This window comes from Branchiostoma lanceolatum, chromosome 18 (assembly GCF_035083965.1).
Source record: "Branchiostoma lanceolatum isolate klBraLanc5 chromosome 18, klBraLanc5.hap2, whole genome shotgun sequence".
Taxonomy (NCBI): Eukaryota; Metazoa; Chordata; class Leptocardii; order Amphioxiformes; family Branchiostomatidae; genus Branchiostoma; species Branchiostoma lanceolatum.
The window spans coordinates 3,872,512-3,896,019 of NC_089739.1; the positions used below are offsets into that span (position 1 = coordinate 3,872,512).

The 23,508-nt window shown below is 37.4% G+C and overlaps 1 long non-coding RNA gene across 2 annotated transcripts in view; it reads left to right on the plus strand.

The window, feature by feature from the left end:
- Positions 1-5,717: 5,717 nt before the first annotated feature.
- The window catches only part of LOC136424507 (uncharacterized), a 43,844-nt gene continuing 26,053 nt past the window's right edge, over positions 5,718-23,508 (plus strand). Inside the window, exons 1-2 of one of the 2 annotated variants that reach the window (XR_010753899.1) lie at positions 5,718-5,846; positions 10,791-10,943. This is a non-coding gene — a long non-coding RNA (uncharacterized lncRNA). Of the gene's footprint in view, positions 5,847-10,790; positions 10,944-22,211; positions 22,282-23,508 lie in introns of those variants that run through there. The other variant, XR_010753900.1, reaches the window with a different exon arrangement.

Below are 23,508 nucleotides of genomic sequence, written 5' to 3' on the forward strand. Positions count from 1 at the left end.
AAGAGTAGCCGTTGTTTCAAGGCGGCCCTATGTAATGGTACTAAACATTTGGCAATCAGAACGGATTTGAATCACTCATATCGTGTACAATATTCAAACAATACCATAGTTTTCAGTTCTGCGTATCTGCAATTTGCGCAACATTTCTGCATTTGAAAATCGTTCGGGGCATCTGATCACTGAAATCGTGACTGAGGACAAAAGGTTGGAATATTCTTTGACCGATAAAAAATGCGGGCACAAGAAAAGGCCGGTGTCACACACCAAGGGGCCAATACAGGACCGCACACAACCACCCTGCGGGGTGTGGCCATCGTCATGACAACGGGCCTGAATTCCCGGGAGTTGACCTATTGAATGGTGTTGCTGACGATCTCCAAGCAGATACGCGGGACTTTGACTAGTTTTTTGCTTGTCCTTTTCCTCGTTTTGTGTGTCTTTTAGATGGTAGGTTTGCTGGAATGTCTGTTTTGCGACAAACAATGCAAAATATATGACGTGGAAAACAACCGAAAAGATTGACATTAAAAAAACGCGCTTTAAACCAATCGTTTAGAAATAGATAGGGGTAGTCCGGTAGCGTTACCAGGGAAAAATGTAAAGAAAGCATATAGTAATCCAAAAACAGAACAAAATTCTTTGTCTTCTTTGCAAGACTTACAAATCAACTTTATATAAACGCCTAACGTCAATGTAACACTGTACAAAATATTTTGAACAAGACTGTATTGGTACCGTTGATACTATTATGTTCTTGCTATTTCAGAATCATGCCTTAGAATTCAATCTTTGACTTTAAGCAAGGAAAACAGTGGATATAAACGACTCACCGAGACCTGTACGAAAAATTCACAAGCTTGCCTCAGAATGACTGGGAGAATTTGCCATTTTCTGTGGATAGAATTAGAAGCATATTCACCAAGGCTCAACACAAGTCACATGTGGAGGAGTTCCTCTCTACAAGTCTTAAATGCACAAATGTCAGAGGTCATACAGAGCCCGTTGCATCATGGGAGTTCTTGATGCAAATTTTAGATGTCAATGCAAGGTCAAGAATATAAACATGCATCTAAAAAAAGTGTACTATGCGATTAGCTAGGTGTTTTGAGTCTGTGTATTTCTTCCCTTATTGGTAACAAGTGTGCCTATAATGGCTTCCTGTTCTAAAGGCACCCTCCAATTGCAATCTCATTTTATAATTACCTCTTTCATTTTTCACAATAAAATACTTTGCTTCAATCATAATGTGTCTCTGTTTACTCGATGAAAGCATGATTAGCTACTATTCAAATCAATCAATCACTTAATTGATTAACCAATCAATTTATTAGTCAATAGATAGCCTTTTGTACAATTAGTATTAGCAGTTCTTTCTAGCATGGTAAGTGTTACTGTTATTGAGCCATCTACAAATAGCAGTTCTTTCTAGCATGGTAAGTGTTACTGTTATTGAGTCATCTACAAAATACGGTCACAAAAAGTGCGTGATAGAAACGTTTTTTGACAGCCTTTGGGGGGACGAACAACATAATTATGATGAAGGTATTCCCTGTGCACATGCAGCACGAGTCAAATATAAAGTCAGTATTGACCTTGGTAAAATCCTAATTCACAACAGCCCTACAGCATCGACTATGGCTAAACGGCCCTATACGAGAATGGCAGTCTCTGCCACAAAAATCACATCTGTAAGCTGACTCAGATCTGTTGCAAAGTTCTTTTCAAAGTTCAATTCATTAGACAATAGATAAATAGCTAAATAGCCTTTTTGCACAATTGGTGTAAGCCGCTATTTAACAGTTAACTGAGCCATGCATGCTCTGTAAAGCCAAGGACGTCATTGGTAAAGCGTAAGTACAAAATACGGTCACAAAAAGTGCGTGATGTAGACGGGCTTTTGACAGCCTTTGGGGAGACGAACAACATAATTGTGATGATGAGGGTATTCCTTGGAAACATACAGCACGAATCAAACGGCAAAAAAAAGCATTTAAGTCAGTGTCACACGCAGGGAAACACTGGTAGCTCGCCAAACAAGTCTGCTAACTCTAAAGTACATTTTCAGCAGTAATACGGTCGGTTTCCTTTTGATCACTGCGCGATTTCAAGAGATCGGCTGATGTTAACAGGTCACCGAGCCCCGTCCAAAGTGTATATGGTAGGTTTTAGGCCAAAAAAATACGCTCGACTCTCTTGAGATTTTGAAATTCAGTGACTTTGTACCATAAATCTAGCTAATTAATCATTAATGTCTTTGCCAAAACTCACTTGGAAAAAGGCACATTCAAATTCGTCATGTACGACTTTTTTTTTTTTCTAGTCCGCTTTTCAGTATGGCTATGACAAGACCAACACCAATGTTTTTTTCGTTCACAAACCAGTTTTTAACGACACGAAAGTCCTATAAGAATGTTCCCGACTTGCTTTCCTAGATCCGTCGCACGAACTATGTAGCAGAGGCCAAAGCGGCATTAACGGCTCGGTAACATTAGTCGTAGGCCGCCGTACGATTATGTAGTCGTAGAATTTTTAAGTAGGCTGTGGCAGAAAAGCAAGGAGTAAAGGCAGCCTTTTCCCATAACAAGACATCTGATTTTTCTTGCGGCACCAACATTTCAAGAATCTCCTTAGTTCGAGTACGTTCGACGAATGTGACCAGGTAGCGCCAATCTCCACATATACTGTAGACATGATCAGATTGTCTACTGTTGACATCAAAAACACTTTTCGCCGCTATATCTCTGACTAAATTGACATGGTAGTATTTGCTGTGTGCATTTAAACACTGGATTATGTGATGTTGTTAATAATTAAAGACATATCATTGTCCGAAACCACAGTATCTTCCAAAATTCGACATAAATGTAAAATCATCTCTTATAAAATCATATCAAATATGATAACGCAAAGTATCAATGATATTGAATGAAACCATGATATATATGAACTGTCGTAATTGTTTTCTAGTCAGCTGTAATTCTACACCAATATTGTTTGCCAATTCAAGTCAGAAATTCGTTTTAAAAAAAACACTCAGCTCAGAAATATGATAACAACAACACCCTAGTGATTAGAATATTGATCTAAAGGGCCAGTTAGAAAATCAGGTCACTTTGCTACATCTAGATTGTGCGATATTGCACTGTTATTTCACGATAATGCTTGTTGATACAAACCAGACAAACATTCTTTATACATTTTCATCCAAGCGTGAGATGCATTACAGTGTCGAATGTCGGGCTAGGTTTCTCTTAGACGGCTCTACATCAATCCGCCTTCTCATGTTTTGCTTACTAAGATAAGCTTAATTTCAGTTTTTAGTGTGACTGTTTGAAATATTGCACTACGTTTACCCCGTTGTCATTTTAAACTTTCTAAAACGAATATGTGATGATGTACAGAAAAAATCATACAAAGGGAATCGTGAAAATGAGAAAAACGCACCAGGACTATGAAGAAAATGATGCAAACAAGAACGTTTCCAACTTCACTGATGTAAAAGAAGGTTGACATCGATAGAATCAGCACAGAAGACACCAATTGCAAGGTACCTCTGTTGATAAAAAAATCATTTTCACACACGCACGCCTGTGTTTTTTTTATTCCGATTTAAGATAGCTTTCTTCACTTGACGTATGAATTGTTAGTACTTTTGAAAATACATAAATCCATGTCGTATTTTTCTGATCTTTCTCTTGTTGTATTGCATACATGTAGCTATTGTTGCTTGGTTTCCGCTTACTATTGTTTTCATCAGAATTCGCCTTCCTTAAATGATCTTCACAATAAATAGTACGGAGATGCGGCAAGCAACTTACCAGATTGGCAAGATCGTGTCCACTTCTTCAAAAACGGAAAGTCGACTCTTCCCCGCGATGTTCTGTAAGGTGGTCGCACCTGATATGAAACGCGTTTGCTGAGACTGGCGGTCGTCAACAAAATCATCTCTCAAACCAAGACCAACTGTCAATCATCCTCGCGTCACCGTGGTAACGGTTCCTATAGAAACGACCCACATTCCAGACTTGTTCTTCAAAAGTAGCTTGGAACGTAAACCGTCTGACCGTTAGATCCAGGTACGTTTTTTGCTTACATTATAGACGTATGTACCAAAACCACTATGCCGTCCGAGACACTAAACCACGCCCCCAACGTTGATTCACAGCCCACTAAGTTTTCAGGGGGAAGCCATGCCTACCTACAAAATGGCGACGTTTGCACTTTCTAGCCGTACAGCCACTACTGATTATATGGAAGGGTTCCTATTTTATATGAGAAAAGTAGTTTTGCTATCCACGCAACGAAACTGTCCAGGAATCGCAGATTATATCATTGATGTTACAACCCAGTAGAGGTTTATAATGGACCGTCCCCTTTGAAGTGCTGTCACTATGGTTTTACTATGACGTGAGCCATCGAGGGGATAGTACGGCGTGTTATTGTGTAACGTTAATGCATTATTTACACCGTCCCGCTTTTGGCTTTTCACCCCTTTATCCTATAATAACATCTGTATAAAGCACAGACGCCATTGATAGCTTAATGTATTTGAAAACAAAATTAGCTCGTTTGGTTTTGCAAACACTGCTTGAATAGATTTTCGAAGAAAGAAATCATGCACTATGCAGCATTTGTTGACGACGAAATTAACTATTGAATGTAAAAAAAACCTTAAGTATTTGAATATTGTTTTCGCACGCTAATTGTAAGCTTATAATCTTAATTGCTCACAGTATAGAGCAGCTTATCAAGCACTAAGCTCTGAACATATCGACGATCTAGTTGCCTAAACACGGATTAGACAATCTACATGTTATGTCTTAGTTTATATATAACGGCAAGACCGCCTTACCCCCAAACACACACACTATTAAAAGTACAACATATGCATGTAGCTGCTGACGCAACGACGAATAATGATAATAATAATGAAACTGGTAATGATAATCATAACAGTTATAATGATAACAATAATACTGATAGTAATACCGATCTTTATTGTACATCTTTGCCCCATATTGGGCTGAATGTAGGGCACAAAACAGGTTTTTACAAATGAATTTATACAAGCTAATTAGAGGACTAGATCTAGTGGACTCGGTTTCTCCTCCCTTCTTTGTAACGTTGCATAATTCAGCCTCATCAGCCAACTGTTATTTTTCATCAGACTCTCTCTCGGGGTTGACTAGACGGATTACCTTGTCCAGGTTTGTTTTGGGTCTATCCGCTGTCCTGGGACGTCTTCCCTAGGGACGGCCAATCTTTTGCTTTGACGATGCAGCCATTAGTTCTAAGGATGAGATTATTTCAATTCCTTCCGGACTAATTTTGCAGTCTAATCAAGGAGGCATAATATGTACGGAAATCGCATCGTGGCAACATGAAATCGTTCCAAATGCTCGTCAGGCATTTGAATTCACTGTCACAAAACTATATGGTGGAAACAACCTGCAGTTTACATTATGGTCGAGAGGGGGCGTTCAATGACTGTCGAGTTGGTGTTAACAGGTGGTTCCCGTCATAGTATCCATTCTGGGCGTTCATTTTACAAATCAGGGCGCCAGGTGTGAACTCATTCGTTGTCATTTTGTTTCTTAGGGCGTTTTTATAGAATTTCATCACCATTTTACCGTTATTTACGATACAAAATTGAAACATAACCCATTTTCGTTTTTAAAAAAATTGTAATCTGTTGTTCACATAAAGATCGCTAGAGGTCGTAGGTGATACGCGAGTGTTTTGTTGTCAAATTTGACAGACTACATTTACGTGACCCCCTGTCATTTTGGAGACCAAAAGCCGTTTCATGCTCTCTAAATCAACGCTTGACATCATTCACAGAACAGGTAAGACATACGAGTGTTGTCTAGCTTAGAAGAGGTTGGTTTTTAGCGTTAACTTCGGTAAAACGGTTGGTTAAGGCTTAGACACTGATCAGATTTACGCCTTTTCACCAGTTTTCCCGGGGGTGGGGGGTTAATAGAAATCCGAGGCCCCTGGCTTATGTTAGATTTCAGAAATAAGCAGATATTTTATTCCCAAACAAGGCATAAAACAAACTAGTAGATCCACGTGGAATTCGGCTATCCCAGGAGCATTCAGAGACTCTGTCGTAATCTGTATTATACATTCAAGGTTTTTCCATTTGAACTTGACGGTCGATAATCTTAGCATATGGATAATCCAGTTTTATTCTCTAAGCTACAAAGTTCACCCTTACTTCACAGAAAATATCACTGGTTATGCTTGCATGATTGAAACAGAAATTATTACAAAATAGATAAATGTTCCAGTTTAGTGAAGTTCGAATAATATTTGTCACTACATGAAAATGTTGAATGAAGTTTAATGACCTTTGACCTCCAGTGAGCCCTGATATAATCTTACAAAATATTCATAGGCTGTTATCATGTTCACTATTATTAGAATTTACACTTAAATATGAAAAATATTATAATTATTAAAATACTAATCATCTTTGACAACATAAGACGACTTACATTTCTACTTTCTCGAGTACAAATTGCTTTCTAATTTTATTCCTTTTCAGGCACATAAAATTCACAAAATGTCTTTAATCTTTATTATCATCCGACGAATTCACTCGCAAATATGTAAAACGGCTTCCATCTGTATTTTATCACTTCTTATCTTACTAATTATCTTTGACAGACAAAAGCAGCTTTCTTTTCTTTTAAGAAAAAAGTACAAATTGCTTTAAAATTACGTTCTAGACACATAGAATTCATAATGTGAAAAGATGGCATAACATATTTTTCATAATGTAAACGTTAATGTTAAGCTTTTGTATTCGCTGAATGCATTTGTAGGTAGACTAGTAGACATTACATCACTTATGTGTACAGTTGGTCTGATATATACCCTACTTAAGGTGCAAGGCTAAGAACCTGTCAACTATTAATAGCTGTTCTCCAAATAGAAGTATTGACTTAGGCTTGTTTTAGACCGGAACTGTGGAACATTTACGGCAACACAAAGGCATACATGGAAATATTCTGAAGTTATTAAAGAAAGGTAAAGTCTTTTTTGTTCCTTTGTATAAATACCTAGTATTTTTAAATGGCCTATTTTGAAAAGGGTTAGTCTATTTTGAATAAATGTTTATTACACTTTTATCATTTTTCTAAAACATGGAGATCATTTTTCTGTTCAATCAAATCTTACCTTTTATTTTGATAAGATAGAAAAGTGACAACTCTTTAAAATTAAGACTATAAAACTTGCAAACTAAAGGAGGAATGTTTATAAATCCATGTTATATTTAACACTTTGGAAAACTACCATCATTCTTTTCAAACATTAACGATTGTTGTAGCATAAACATGTGCCTATAGCATGTGGTTACTGGGATACAGCAATAATTGATTGCAATATCTACTAAAATCTGTGTTTCGCAGATGAATATTAAGATCTTAAAGTTTGGTTCATGCAAGACAAAGTTCTGCTGAAGATAAGTAATTTTTGCTATAGAATTGTAAACTATTAATGTTATCATGATGATACCACGATACATTTTGAGATTGTTTATTTACAACCATTTTTGATGCCTTTGTTGGATACAAAACCGTATAACCTGACTTGTGATGTGAAAAATATTCCCAAGGTTTGCAAGTATATACTCACAGTATACAGTGCCCCCCCCCCCACACTGTAGTGTCTTGTGTGGCCCAAGGGCCATAGAAACAGAGAAGGGCACTGCTCTTATATGCTGAAATAGTCTGAAAGGTGCGGTAAGGTTTTTGAATATAACTAAGTTACCTATGCATGTATGTACTACAAAAAATGAGTAGTCTTATTTACATGTACTAGATATAATATAAAATCAACAGGTGGTTGTTCGTATTCTGCAAAAAAAGAAGGGGAAAATAATGTTACACTAAAAGCAATTATCCTCAACTGAGTTAAAGCATGAGAAATAGTAGGGACATTTTGTAAGTCCAAAATTCATGTACATGTCATGCACCCATTCACAAATTTATTGTCCCTCTAAGCTTAACACTAAGTCAGTAACTTGAATTTGGAATCCCTTAACAAATGATATCATGAAGGTTAAATACATGTACCTCAATAGCTATATCATAATCTAACCTCTGCTTGGAGATTAAAAGTCACCCACTACACACTGACACAATATTGTGCAATAAAGAACATTTGTACTTTGTGTAATACTTTTGTACTACAGAATTGTTCCAATGGCAAACATATATGACCACAAAAACCTCTGAGTACCACTAAATCAAGCCACTGCAAAAATAAATGAAATTACAGTAAGAAGTTGAAAATGTAATTATTGCTCCCAAAATGGTACCCTGGACACTTTAAGAATATTGCAACCTTGCATAATATAAATAGGCCAGCTATGTTTTCATTTCTAAGATAATCCCTATAGAAACTATTAATAGGTAATCGTGATGTTTGCATCTCCTTACAAAAACATGTCAAAGTGGTGTCGTTAACTGAGTAACAGTAGGCGTGGCGTGAAGATTTTTACGACCAACAGTGTTTGGCATTTGTAGGTGAATAGTCGGTTTAATACGAGTGTGTTGTGGAATATGCATCGCGTATCAGTCGCTGTATCAGTCCACGCAGCTCAGACGCCTTCAAGTTGTTGCTTGAATGGTCAGACAGACATGGTACAATGCAAAAGGTAACTCTTGGAGTTATAGGATCTGGCCTTGAAATTCATTTTGGGAAAAGGTACGCTGGTGAAACTAGACTAAAGGTTTAAATGCACAGAAAAAAAATCTTGCGTGCACAACATAAAATAAAAGGACCTAAATTCTACAGTTTAGCATCGTGTGACCACGTCTATCTAAGGAATTATAGATTATGACATTAAACAAGGACATCAATAATAACAACAACAATGACTTAAAAAGAGTAGTATGCATATTTGCATAACAAAGGTTTTGTGACTTTCCAACACTTGAATGGCAAGAATATGCCGTATGCTTGTGTACACAAGTACGTGGTGTAAATATATGTATGTACCGGTATATGGTATATATTATATGTATAGATATGGTACATGTATATTAGAAACTGCAATTGTAATTATTGTTTTTCTAGAAAATGCACTTTTCAAGAATTGAAATTTTTTGTTTGAATTTGTCACATTTTTCTTAGTTTTGAGGTTTTGTACATTTTTGAGGTCATTCTGTATTTATTTAATACTAGTAATAAGCGGTGCTTGGCCCTTTAATTTTTCACCTTAAAAAATCATTTCTGCCACCCCCGTAGCTCTCAAGAATGGTACAACCCAATGGAACAGTCCATTAATTCAGAATATTTCACGGAATGCCTTCTATTCCTTAAATGGCCTCCCTTAAATACCAAAATCTAATCGTTACAAGAAATGGTGAAACAATTTTTGATTGTTTCGTCAATCTGTGTCATTGAAAATATCAGATTCAGGCTAAATTGCAACCTCTAGATTGTTAATCGATAGAAAGCCGGGTTGCATATATTCCTCTTCCATTCCTGGTTGCCTGGCAACGACCACTGAGGTCCCAGGAATCAATAATTAAGAGAGTTGGCCGTTTTCCAGGCTGATTTTCTACTGATGTTTAAACAGACTGGGGCTTAAGGGAGGGACCAATTTTACTGGGGGGAGGGGGGGCACAATTTTGTGGTCGAAGCCACATTGCACTATACCACTAGCTACTTGAAAAAGCATCATGCCTCACCTCAATCGAAGATGACTGCTGCCAGCAGCTTTACTTACTTGCAAGCTTAGTGGTAAGTGCGTTGGGTTTGTGCACTGGCGGGCCCGGGTTCGATTCCTGGGAGCCAGGAGACTGTACTCCTCGCCTGGTGCGTTTCAGTCGCACTATATATGTTTTGCGGACAAACCATCTCACCACTATTTCCAACCTCATTAGACAGTCTGAAAATGCCATTGATGTCGCAGAAAAAAACAGTCGCATAATTTCTAACTGTCATCAGTGTAAAGTGGGCCTAAATAGTCAAAGATAAACCTATCCAAGAAGACCACTCAGGGGACTGATAAGATAGGGTCTATGTTAACAGGTGGTCACTATAGACAGTGATTCCTAATGCTTGCGTCGATAGAAAAAATATCTATTTTAAGAGACCACCAAATAGTGGTCACATTAGCCAGGTGGTCCTTATGTAGAGGTGGTAATTTTTACAGGTTTGACAAGTCGAAATTGTCTGAATATTTTGGAGGAGTTGGCCAGTCAAAGGTCTAGAGAACTCTTACAATAAAATATTCTCCCTATTTTGCCAATCTTAACTATTTTTTCAGCCTGGCAGACAGATGTAGCAAAACTCAAGAGGATTTTTGTACTGCTCTCTTGAATTTGTCTATTGTTATAAATATGATGCTATTCTAAAAGACTAGAATGTATACACAATTTTCTAAAAGTAAAGTATTGAGATATTAAATGCACTTCTTACTTCTTTTCTGGTCGATAATGTTGAACAGGAGTAATATTTTTTTCCAAAGTGAAAAACGAAATGAATTTTATAATTGCAATTTCAATCTTGTATCAAAAATTCAGACCAACTGAAAATAGAATTTCCCTCTCCACTAAGTAATGTGTAAAATGGTTTGTCCCATGTACCCCCAGAAAGTGTGGAACATTCCAACATGCCTATTGTGATGCTGTCAGGCACGCTGAATGACCGTGTCAAGCACTAAGTGTTCGAGCCTTCTCCAGTGTTGACCCCGTCTGAATAACTTCACTCCCTCATCAAACTCTCAAAGACGCTCTCTTTGTTTCCTCACCCACCCTGCCCACCCCTAGGAGAAAAGAGGAACGTTCCAGATCGACCAACAGAGTGTGATTCTCCCCTGATGATTCCCGGATTGAAATAAAATGGCTGCTTTGCTCAACATATTCCCTTGAAAGAACGGCTGAGATTTCCCGTACGCAGAGAAAACCGGATCACGCTATCTGGTAAGTCGGATAAATCGCTTTGTGAATCTTATAATATCGTTAACTGTCGTAACGTTTTTGTAGCTATTTTAAGTATTCCGCTGGTTTTATGGGTGTGTGTAAGGCGTTTATGTCCTCTTAAGGCGACCTATATAGTTATCTGCATCTAAATGGCCTTTCCTCAATAGAATATCAGTGATATATTGTAGGTTGTTATTGTTGATAAATTATGTACCTTTTCCAGCCATCTGTTGTATGCATAACACTTAACAGTGTCAGTGGCAGGAGGTTTTGTATGCTTCATGATCAGTTGTGGAAGAGTTTCAAATGACATTCATGTTGGGTTCCTGCCTTTAGTTACTGCAAATTCAATTATTATTGCAGGGCATGAATTTCACAGTAGGAGAGATGAAAAAATCTAATTTTTTGCTTCATTACTGTAAATTCACTAATTTTTGTAGGGGCTAAATTTCACAGTAGGAGAGATGAAAAATCAGATGTTTTTGCTCCATTACTGTAAATTCACTTATTTTTGTAGGGGCTAAATTTCTGTAAATTACTGTAAATTCACTTATTTTTGTAGGGGCTAAATTTCACAGTTAGGAGAGATGAAAAAAGTAGAACTGATGTTTTTGCTTCATTACTATAAATTCACTTATTTTTGTAGGGGCTAAATTAATCACAGTAAGAGAGATGAAAAAATCAGATGTTTTTGCTGCATTACTGTAAATTTACTTATTTTTGTAGGGGCTAAATTTCACAGTAGGAGAGATGAAAAAATAGTCTGAGATGTTTTTGCTTCATTACTGTAAATTCACTAATTTCTGCAGGGGCTAAATTTCACAGTAGGAGGTCAGAGATGAAAAAATCAGATGTTTTTGCAATGAGTTCACGGTTGAAATAATTCTGCTGTACTGTATTATATAGTGAGTTACGTTGGGTACGCATATTCGCATTAAAGATGTCACAGCAAATATTTCCAGATGTACAGTATCTTATAAGATACAAACAATCGAAGTATGTTGTCATGAAAACAACAATGCAATGTTAAATAATGATACCTTATTGTGGCAATAGGGCATGAAACCATCTAAATTCTGTAGGAAATATTTGAGGGTAATATACTATAATATAATTATGATTATAAAAATAGACATCATGTACTAGCAAAAATTCAATCTCGCAAATAGATTGTGTTTATTTTGGATGAGAGTCAGGATAGGCACATTTTGTAGTACTTGATGTATCATGTAGAGCTATTTTGGGCTGACCTTGTCACATTATTGAAATGTCAAGTGCATGTGCAGATTTTCTACTACGCAGCCATTCATAATAGCAAACAGTCACACACTTTTTGGTTCTTGTAACATTGTAAGCTTCTAGTATCTAAATTCTAATGGTTTTATTTCTCCCATTAAATATGGATGGTGTGAAATACTTTGCATAATATCATAAATTATATGACAGTGTTCACAATTGACTATCAGTATCACGATTAGCAAGACTTTGTGTTGAATACCTATAACAATAGTGGCATCGCATTTCCTTATGGTAGTTAACCCCTGGTCTAGAGGTCCTGGGTTCAAATCCCTAGCAGGCCCCAGTGCTTTACCCTGGGGATATATGTAGGCACTTAACGTGAATGTGTACCTTGCTAATTTGGTTAGGACATCCTCTCAGTTAGGACATAAAGCCATAGGTCCAGTGTTTGAAGAGACCCACACCTTCAGCATGTTAAAGAACCCACCACATTTGTCAAGAAGAGTAGGGGTCCTTCCCGATGTGAATAGATCAATCCTTATGATTACATGTATTACAGTCCAGTCTTGTATGCAGCTTGTACAACTATGAAAAGATCTAGTGGTGTGTTAGGTCTAATAACCAGTTAATAATATTAAAAAAAGATGATTGTCACCTGTTATATGTCAATCCTGCTACAACTATCATGATAAATCTCAATAGATGAAATCACAGAATATGTTCAGTAGAAAATAGATAAATTCAAACTAACTTACAAACAAAATGTACATGTATGTATCATTAGCCAGTGCCATCTTCCTGTATCAACTGAAAGGAAGCCCAATATTAGGGCCCGAAAATTGGATTTTGAAAGTCAATTTATTTTGTCATTTCTATACATGATTAGTTCAAACAACACAATGTATAGCGACGTCCATCATGCAAAAATATGACTTTGTTGTGATGTGAGAACTCACTGAAAATTGTCACCAGCTGAGGGTTTTTGGAGGCTCGTCTTATGGCACGTATTTGCACGTGCACGGTTTTAAACTGCTCAAGTTATTATGCAAATGTGATAGATAGTGTTTATTTAATGTCACTACTACATGTATAAAGATTTGAGTGTTTTTATTTTATTTTCATATTCTGGGCCCTGATATTGAATTGGTTGCCTTTAAAGTGCCCTATGGCATCATGGCTTTACCATCTAGCTTTTCAGCATTATTAATGTCACGGAAATGTCAGGGGAAGATTGTGTCTAATTAGGCATGCCATGCTTCCTGTATGGACCTGTCATCACGCACTAGCCAATCGCAAGGAGCCAGACAAGGTTGCAACATGTCCCTCCACCCAGAATACAGGTGGAAAGGGCCCTAAGACCACACCATTTTAATGTCTTGGTTAACGGAATTTTAAGAAAAATGCTAGATTGGAAAATAACATGAAAACAGAATCTCAGAGGAAAGGCTGTACTTTGGTGCACACAATTTCAGGGAGTGAACAGGGTCAGGTGCAAGTTTTCACCCCAGTCTTCTTGCTAAAATGTAAAAAAAAATCCGTTAACCAAGAAATCAAATCGGTGTGGCCTAAGGGGGTCTTGTGGTTTAAAGGTTGTTGATTCAGAATGTAAAGGTTCTGAGTTCGAATCTCTGGCACTGTTTGCATCTACCCATCAGCTACCAATTTAAAGTTTTAAAAGTTTTGAATACTTGTTAACTGTAACTTAAATCTAGCTGATTTAACGGTCACTAGCCACAGCTAAAATTTCTTTATCGCAAATATTTGATCACTAATATTGACAGTCATGTTTGTTCCCACCGTTAAAATCAAGTTCCGTGAGCTACTCCATTTTCCCCCAATCGCTGTAATTTCCTGCCGCTATATTAAAGTGATTTACAGTACCAGGGATGCACTTAATCACGTTTTCTCCATACCTGAAGGAATTAGATTACGGTAAAACAAGACCACACCATGTCCGGGACAAAAGACACCAAAAATCATCAAAAAAATTTTGCTGCAGTACCAAGGTCAGCCACCAAGAGGCCCAAAATCGACCTTGACCTTTGTGTTAACAACACCTACCCACGTATCAAATATCAATGCAATCCATCCAGAGGTTTTTAAGTTATTGCTCCCGATACGCAAACACACAGACACGATGATCCACTGTATTCTGCAGCTCAGGTAGTTGTAGAAACAACCTCTGGCTGCATTCAGTCTTTCTTCATTTCTTTCCAGTGTCTTTTTTCCTGCAAGCTGCCGTAGCTCTCTGAGTTTCTTTGCAGTTTTTAGGTTTCCCATTTCTTACTAGTAATTGTTTTTGAGGTCTGTTCTCTGGACACTTAGTTGGTGACTGTGACACAGACAAATGGAACAAAAAAACTTACTGATCCCTAAGGCTAATCATTTTTCATGGAGGGAACAGACTTGTTATATTCTAACTGGTAAAGAGCAGGCCTCTCCTGGGTATAATTTATCACACCTGATGAGCAACTCTTATAGGATATCCGGTGTATAATCAACGGAGAACTGAGCAACACTCCTCCAAATAAGTCCACAGAGAAATGTTGGACGTGAAGTGTGAGGCATCGATGTGATTTGATGATGAGATTTCATGTTCATATCATCAGATAAACCAGTATAACATGATAAACCTAGATCCCATACAGCAACACACTGATAAGCTAAAACAATCAGAACTGCAAGCTTAAGGCAAAAACCTTGACAGTCAACTTCTCACCAAGACGCTCTCCTATTGGTCAAGCTGCTAATTTTGATTGACAGTCAGGATGGAGCTGAGTGGAGTGTTGCTTGATTGTGTGGAAGTGTATTTCACATACTATATATAATCAAATGAAAAGTTCATCTGTGACAGTAGATAACATTGTAGGAAATTTTACGCTATAAATGTATGTTGCTGTCGTGTTGGCGTTAATTAACGCCAACACGACAGGGTGTTCTGCCCAGAACCTGAAGATCCCCTGATCCTAAAAGTTGAAATTACACATTGATATGTCCATTCATGTCACATGACAATTTGACTTCGTGTATGTCCCTGGCCAAAGCTTAGGTACTCATTTACACCTGAGATAAGTAAGGAAATACAATGTAGGTGTAAAGTGCCTTTCCCAAGGGAACAACATCAGGGCCTGTCTGGGATTCGAACTCAGTACCTCCAGTTTCAGAGTCAACGACCCTCAGCCACAAAGCCACCTTGCCACGTGCCATACTTAAGTATTGGAGAAAAGCCAAAAAGGCTTTCACGGCGTCTCAATACTTGCTCAAGAAAGCTGGGTATAAGTGAAGTAAAAGCTATTAGACCCGCATTTAACTGCAAATTGACTAGATAAGATGATCTCATAACTATATAGGAGACACTTTAAAAGTGCATCTTCACTTAGTATAGTGAATGAACGGTGAATGATTATGATGTGTTGAGGCAATATTATATGTCGTCAAAGAGCAGTTGAAAGTGGTATTAGCTTTCAACATTAAAACAGAAATTAAACCATCATCTTGGTCTGACACAAGATTTCCAACTTAAGAAAAATAGAATGGCTCACACTACAGTAAATGCATTTAAGTTCACGTCATGGTTTTTATTTCGCGCTAAGGGGAAATGGAGTGTTTGCGTTGGTTTGAAGTTTGCCGCAGTGTTATAGTCACATGCTGCTGAAGTTGAAGTGCGAGGTGGAACGGTCGCCGCGAACATAAACCACTTCGAACATTTACGGTAAATTCGTTTACTTTTGCGATGGTTTTATTTCAGGGTAGGACTGGGAAAGTTTCATTAGTGTTACAGTTTAGAATTTGCAATGTTATTGAAACAATCCTGTAGTCCAGTCATAATACAATAGTATGTATATTTCGGCTGTCATAGAATTTTAAAGTCTTACAGTTCAATTTTATCAAATGACCTTTGAATTCTGCTAAGGTAGCCTAAATTGGGTGATGAAGTTGTATCGATTATAGTGTAAGGCAGCAGGGAAAAGGTTAAAATTAAACCACATCTATCAGATACAATTTCATTGGCAATGCATTAGGAAAGTGAATTTCACTTTCAAAATGATCTCAAACCATTTTTTCTCACCGAAGAGCTACTTTTCCACTGGTTGTGACAGAAAAGACAGAATGACGCAATGACTACTGTTACAGGTTCATTGTAACATGGAAATTCCCCTAGCTCTTTTTGACAAGCACAATGAACAGCGGACCACGGCTTAACATCCCCTCCTTAGGACTGCGACCCTTTCCAGTAGCGTGAATGTGGAGTGAGCGACAACAGCCGGGATTCGAACTCCCAACCTCTTGATCCAGAAGCATAGTCCCTATATAACCACTGGACTACGCATGCTACATACTTATCAGAAAGCATTCAGTAACAACAGTGCTGAGATTCAGTTTCCACAGAATAACTTGTGACTTGAAGTATGCCTTTGGCTGTATACCCAGAGTAACATAAAAGAAGGGTTTTCGCAGATGCAAGATTGTATATGGTTATAGTTATGGCACCATCACTTTGCAGCTAAAAAGCCTTCGGGGGCAATTACAGAAATGTCATGCAATCTTTTATGGCGATTCTCAGCGCCGTAAACGACAAAAAGCAACCTTAAACGTGTGCCTGTGGCTTAAATCGTCGAGGTATAAATCACAAAAACCGTAGAGTGTTTTTCCGTTGTAAGAAAGGGTGAGAATGGATCTCTCTTTTGTGGAAGATAAGATATGGAATGTATGTAATGTTAGTTATCAAGTTCACACATTTTGTGAGAATGGTGTCATTGATTTTTATGTGCTATCCCCTGTCTGCTAGAGAGGGATATTTCTCCTTCTGAAGTATAATGATACCGAGAGTAATGATGAAAGATTAGAGACAAGATGTGTGGCCGTAATCATTCATGACTTAGGTTGTGGAGTAAAAAAGGCGGTGGAAAGAGAGGGATGGGCTCCGCCTTCCAATATCGTGCCCTAGACATAGTGGATACCAACCCACTGCCCCTGCAATTTCAAAAAGGCTATGGGACTTTTTCCTTTTTAAAACATTAGATGTATTCTCTAGTACTTGGTAAAACCAGCCTGAGGCCTTTCACAGATTCAGGACCTTCCCACGACTTTGCGCCCGACCACTCCCCAACCTAGCCTGAGTGCCAGCCTTTTTAGCTTCCGTCCGCTACCCAAGCTCCGCTGCGCTACCCAAGCTCCGCTGCCGGCAGCGGAGCTTGGGTAGTACACGGAAGCTAAAAAGGCTGGTACTCAGGCTATCCCCAACCAAGGTCAACCAATTGGATAAGTAGTTAAGCAAGGAGTCCTTCCTATTCTAGCTGTAAAATTTTAGTTCTAGTCGTTGAGTTGTGTGCAGGGCATATTTCATTTTACTCTTTTTCTCTGGAACCTTTTTACCTGAGCCACATGTACAAAAAAAGCAAGAACAGGCCTTTACTGAAAATTATAATCTGGAGTATTTGCAAGAAATAAGCAGGATGTGGCGTCATGGGCAACCTTTCACCATGATGTAAATTGGTACCTCGACCTTTCGTCTGTACTGATGGAATTAATAGATATGACCTCGAAAATACATTCATGGCATCACAAGTACATTACAAATTTGATAGAGTTGGAGAATAAAACTATTGATAATCATTTTTACCTCCATGAAAAATGTATTGTTTTTGGATATTTGGAGTTTCTTATTACACAACCAGGTAATCTCACCTGCTGAGATTACCTGGTTGTGTAATAAGAAACTCCAAATATCCTATGTTCTACCAACCTGATGAAATTATTTTCAGATGTATTGTTTTTGGTGCGTCTGTATGTGTGTGTGTTAACCAAGAAATTAAATTGGTGTGGCCTAAGCTACCTTTTCACTTAGCTAGTGTCGGCTCCCCACATATTTGAATGCATCTGTGTTCATTTAATGGGTCTTATACTTGTAATCCACCAAGGATTTGTAGGTTTTTAATCTAAAAGCACTCTGGTTGCACTCTTTTACCCTGACGGATTGAGCTACTTTAAATCTATGTAAAATCTTATTATCATGTCACTTGGAATAAAGAAAGAGTCACAATTATTGAATGAACCCCTGAAAGGCTTAGGATTGTGATAATCCTCAGACTTAGAGCAATAAACAAGAAATTATCAAGGAGTTACAGGGCAGGAACAGGGTAGCTTACAGCACTAGCTTGGAACGCCCACCTATACTTCGCAGAAGAAATTTTGACTGCCAGTGAAAATGCAATATGATCTACAGCAATTTATTAGCGTTCTTGGTATTTATAAAAGGGAAAAAAATTCATACAATAGTACAACCAAGAAGCTAGCTAAGTAAGAGTTTATGATTGTTGTATGTCATTTGCAAGTTGAGATGATTCTTTTGTTTTTGAGCATGACGAAATCTTAAACTCTTATTACAATCCTGTGAAGTGCATTTTAAACCTTCCCCCTGCTGCCTTTAACCAACACAAATTTTGTGCCAAACGGCTACCTTAGTCGGCTTGACGTTAAGAATTACTAGGCTATGGATTCCAGAAAATCGTGATAATGTCTTTTTTATGGGCAGAAGTATTCTTGAAATTGCAGGTAAAATTTTTGACTACCTGCAAATTGTGAAAAGTACTGTAACTGCATCTAGGTTTGCGGGGATTTGATTCCATGGTAGGTAGAAAGTGGAGTGCCATGTCGGTGTTCAGTTAGCAGTTTAAAGAAAGTGGTAGGTTGTAAGCCCCCCCCCCCCCCGGCTAAAGGTTAAACTATACTTATACTAGTAGGATCAAACAATACAGAAAACAGCGACTTGTAAGAGAGGATAATTATAAGTGAACTTTCCAAAGGCCTTGGCCTAGAAATTAGATGATGAGGCAGTTGTTGCAAAATGGGTCACATATCCTCTCCTTGGTGCTGAATGATGCGTGACTGGAACCATACAGCAAAACACTTCACACCTTTCTTGTAGAATACTGTAAATACAGTTAGGTTTGCAGTGATTTAATTTCATGATATGGAGAAAAGGGAGTATTTACGGTGGTTTTAAGTTTGCAGTTGAAACAAAGGGGTAGGTGGGCAGAGGACAGAATAATCATTTTTGCGGTGGTTTTAAGTTTGCGTTTGAAACAGAGTTTTTTTGCGGTGGTTTTAATTTAGTAGTGAGGATGTATCCGCGAAAACCAACACAAAAATTTCTGAATTTACAGTATGTCGAGCTCTGACTGGTTAGGTCAATCCACTTGACAGTTTTGGGACAGTAATTGATTAGATTGAATGCAGAGCAAGACTTCATTTGCGTTTATAGTGACTGATTATGATTCAGCAAACACGTCAGCAATTTTCCTTTTATAAATATTGATTGTTTCTATGATGAATTCAAATTGAGGGCACCCAGCACTTGACTCGAAAATAAACCTACAAAGTTTATTTTCATTATACTTATTAGTAGACTAAGTGTTAATAGCTATATAAATCCATATTTGATAATAACCAACAAAGACATTGGCACCCAGCGCTGTGCTTGAAATCAAACCTACAAAGTTTATTTTCATATACTTCTTAGTAGCGTTAATAGCTACATAAATCCATATTTGATATAATCCAAAAGGTATTGTGGCATTTATTGGTTCATTAAGAATAGTTGAAAAAGTCAGAAATTATGGATTTTTGTGGACTTAATTAGTAGGTTAAAAGCAATTTGATCCAACATTACTACAAATCATGGACATTTTTGTTAGATTTTTTTCCTTTGCAATAGATAAAAAAGGTAACATCATTTAAACATGTAGATTAGAATGATGATTGTAAAAAAATGTTTCCTTTATTAGAAGAAATATGGTATTACTTACTTCCTACACTCCCAGTACAAAGAGCACTGTGAGTTTGAAGATTGTGTTAAACCAAAGTATGACGTTATCAGATTACTGATCATAGCATTATGTTATTCAACATGACAGTACATGATTGTATTATTCAATCATCATACACGTATGCATCTGCTCTAAATATACATGTCACCCTCCTCCTGTTATTGAACATTGCAATACTATGACAAAAAATGACAAATGACAAATATGATATTCCCAGCCAATTACAGTTGCAAGCTATGTTTCCATGGAAATATAATCCACCAAAGGAAACACCCAGGGGTCTAGGTATTAAGTTATGGTGCTTTTTTCCAGTCCAATTTATGAGATCTGCCTGGGGGCTTTGGATAGCATGGGCAGTACAATAACCCTAACTTCAGCACCGTGGCCACACACCTTAGCTAAAGGCAACATCAAAACATCAGAACTGTGTTGGCCATGGTGTCAGAACATGCAAAATATGTCCTCTATTCTGTTCAATTTTAATTTTCATCACCCAGATGTCGGATCAGAAATTTTATGTACCTTGCTAGCTGTCGACATAAAAAAGGCTAGGGTTGGGTTGGTAGGGGTCGGTATGGTACTGTAAATGCATTTAAGTTCGCATGGTTTTGTTTCACGGTAGGAAGAAAATGGAGTGTTCAGAGTGGTTTAAAGTTTGTGTTTGAAACAAAAGTAGTGCTACAGTCATTGGCGGGCAAAAAGTTTTGCCATGGTCTTAAGTTCGTGCTGAAGAGTTCACCGCGAAAACCGCAAAATTAATATAAAACCACCTCAAACATTTCTGCATTTACAGTAACCAGAAACACAGCATTTTTTTCCTAGGCCCGAGAGTAAAATGAAATTGTGTCAGGCACTCTGACAGCACAGCTGGAGACCATCAGTAAAGTAAATTGGGCCTGCTGGTAACATCCACACACACCGATGAGCACCCTGCGCACCACAGGTAGTTAGTTAGCTCTCTGTGCTGTCAGATACTGTGAGGCAACTAGTCACTGGAAAATTAACTGGTGTATGCACTCATCCTTCTGGTGTTGGGAATTCTAAAGGATGGATGGGTAGTTTTATGTAAGTATATTGGTGTTTTTTTGTGTGTGTGGAAGTTTGTGTATTTGTGTGTCGACTCTACATGTATGTGTGTTATATGTGTGTGTATGTGTACATGTTTGTATGTGTACATGTTTGTGTGTGTGTACATGTTTGTGTGTGTATGTGTGTGTGTGTACATGTTTGTGTATGAGTATGTGTGCATGTGTGTGTTTGTGTATAAGTACATATATGTGTGTGTGTGTGTGTGTGTGTGTGTGTGTGTGTGTGTGTGTGTGTGTGAGAGAGAGTCAAGTGGAAAAAGAAAGGGACGTATATAGATAGGACATTTTATTCTAACCAACATGAATATGATATAAAGTAGATTTGTTAAGGTTACGATTGCAACCACATGAAGAATCCAGGACAAAATAGAAAGCCCGACAAAATGCCTAAAAACATTGTCAAAAACCAGCCATAGATGAACCTCTGCTTGGAGTGTAAAAAAGGCCCATGTACGAGTTGTACATGTATATTCCAGTGCGTGGAATGAATTGCCTTGCGCTAATTTGCACACTGGGGAGGGGCTGGGCTATATTTAGACATTACAATTAAGGAGATCACATAGTGTGTAATCAGATCCCGAACCCAAGAGTGATTCCCTAACACCGTAATCATTCTTTCATCTGGCAGGCAGGGTAGGTTGATTGAAGATGGAAAAATTGAATATTTGGAGCCTCTCAGAATTCTAATTTCTTTGTTTATGTACAATATCATTCAATTACATGTATGCTTTATAAAACGGTTATCATTAAAAAGTTCCTTAAAGAATTTTTATTGCATTTCACGTTACATGTTGATACCAACAGAAGAAAAATAATTAAGTACAGGAACTAAATACAAACATAAGCTATGAATCCCAAAGAAGCTAATACATAAAGGTTGAAACAAAATTTGAAATGCAATCTAAATATAAGTAGTATCTACTATTTAAAAACAATAGAATGATAACAAATGGCAAATAGATATAACTAAATATCAATATCAACCAAAGCTGATTATAACAGAATCAATGGCAAATAAATTATGATAAAAACAAATATCAACCAAAAATGACAGAATGAAATGATGAGTGCTCATAATAATTGATATAACTAATTATTTTGTGTTTATATTGCAGGAAGACCCAGGAGTTGTTTGTTCATCTGACAGACTCGTCAAAACAAATTGGAACAAGAAAGGTCAAGGTAAGAATTTCTTGGGTAGAAAAAAAATCACAATGCAGGAGAAAGCTTTTAAACAACATTTATCTTCTTTCAATAATCATAAATTGTACTAGTTTTAAGACAAAATCAATGAAAAGATTTGAAAATGAAGTCTTTCTTAAGATAAGATAGTGTGAAATCAACATTTTCTTATCGTATTCAACAATGAAACTCAGTATTATTCAGTTATTCAGTCAAAATACATGCAAGGTAACAAACCCAAACACTCCATTTTCTCCCTAACGCATTTAATCAAATCCCTAGGAACACTTCCCCTTTCACAGTAAATGTAGATGACAGAAAAAGTATTTCTTTGAAGTATCACAAATATTGAAGGCCTCGAGCATATACCTTTATCATACAGCCTTTTCCTTTGGGACTTTGAAGTGTTACTGTTAGTGATAATTGGATCTTAGGTTCAGTAATCAAAGTAAGAGTTGAGACCTAAGGTCTCGCTACATAATTCAGAAAGATCAAAGGTCACAAAGATTGGCACTCTTGCAATTAGGTTTTGATAGCAAGACAGCTGGGGTACTGATCTTCAGGGCAAACTTTGAAGTGATGGATAAGGTAAGGTTATATATAGTATAGTAGAGGGCAGTAAGGCCATGTTGATTTGATTATACCGCGCATCAATTTTCGTCCATTTTGAAAAAAAAGTTTTCAGTCATACTATAAATCATAAAAAGAAGCTGCAAAATGAGAAAATGTATGCTGTATATTGGAAAAAAAAAATTGGTAAACAGATACTAATGTCGTAGAATGCCAAAGTCAATTCCAAAGTCAAAGAAGAAGATGTGAAAGAACAAAAATGAAGACTTCTTATTTGATGTACTGAGTCTCTGTGTATTTAGTCATTGGTTCATCCTTCCTGACCACGTAGATTTCATAATGGAGGCAAATTTTGGGGGGTCAAACTTTTTTATTCGCACGCTCGCATCAGTTTTGGGGTTCCCGGAGGATGTCATCCATTTAATCGAATCAACATGGCCCAAGGGAAAGTAATGAAATGGGTGCTTCTTCTTTTTTCTTCAGGCATGCAGCCACTCAGTCATTGGTTGAACCGCTAAATACCCTGCTATGATTGGTTGAATTGCTAATTATGATGGACAGTCAGCATTGATCCTTTGAGTTTGAAAAGATGAATATAACATTGAACCAACACGATCAAAAGTGAGGGAAGCAAATTGAATTATTGCCTTAGGAACA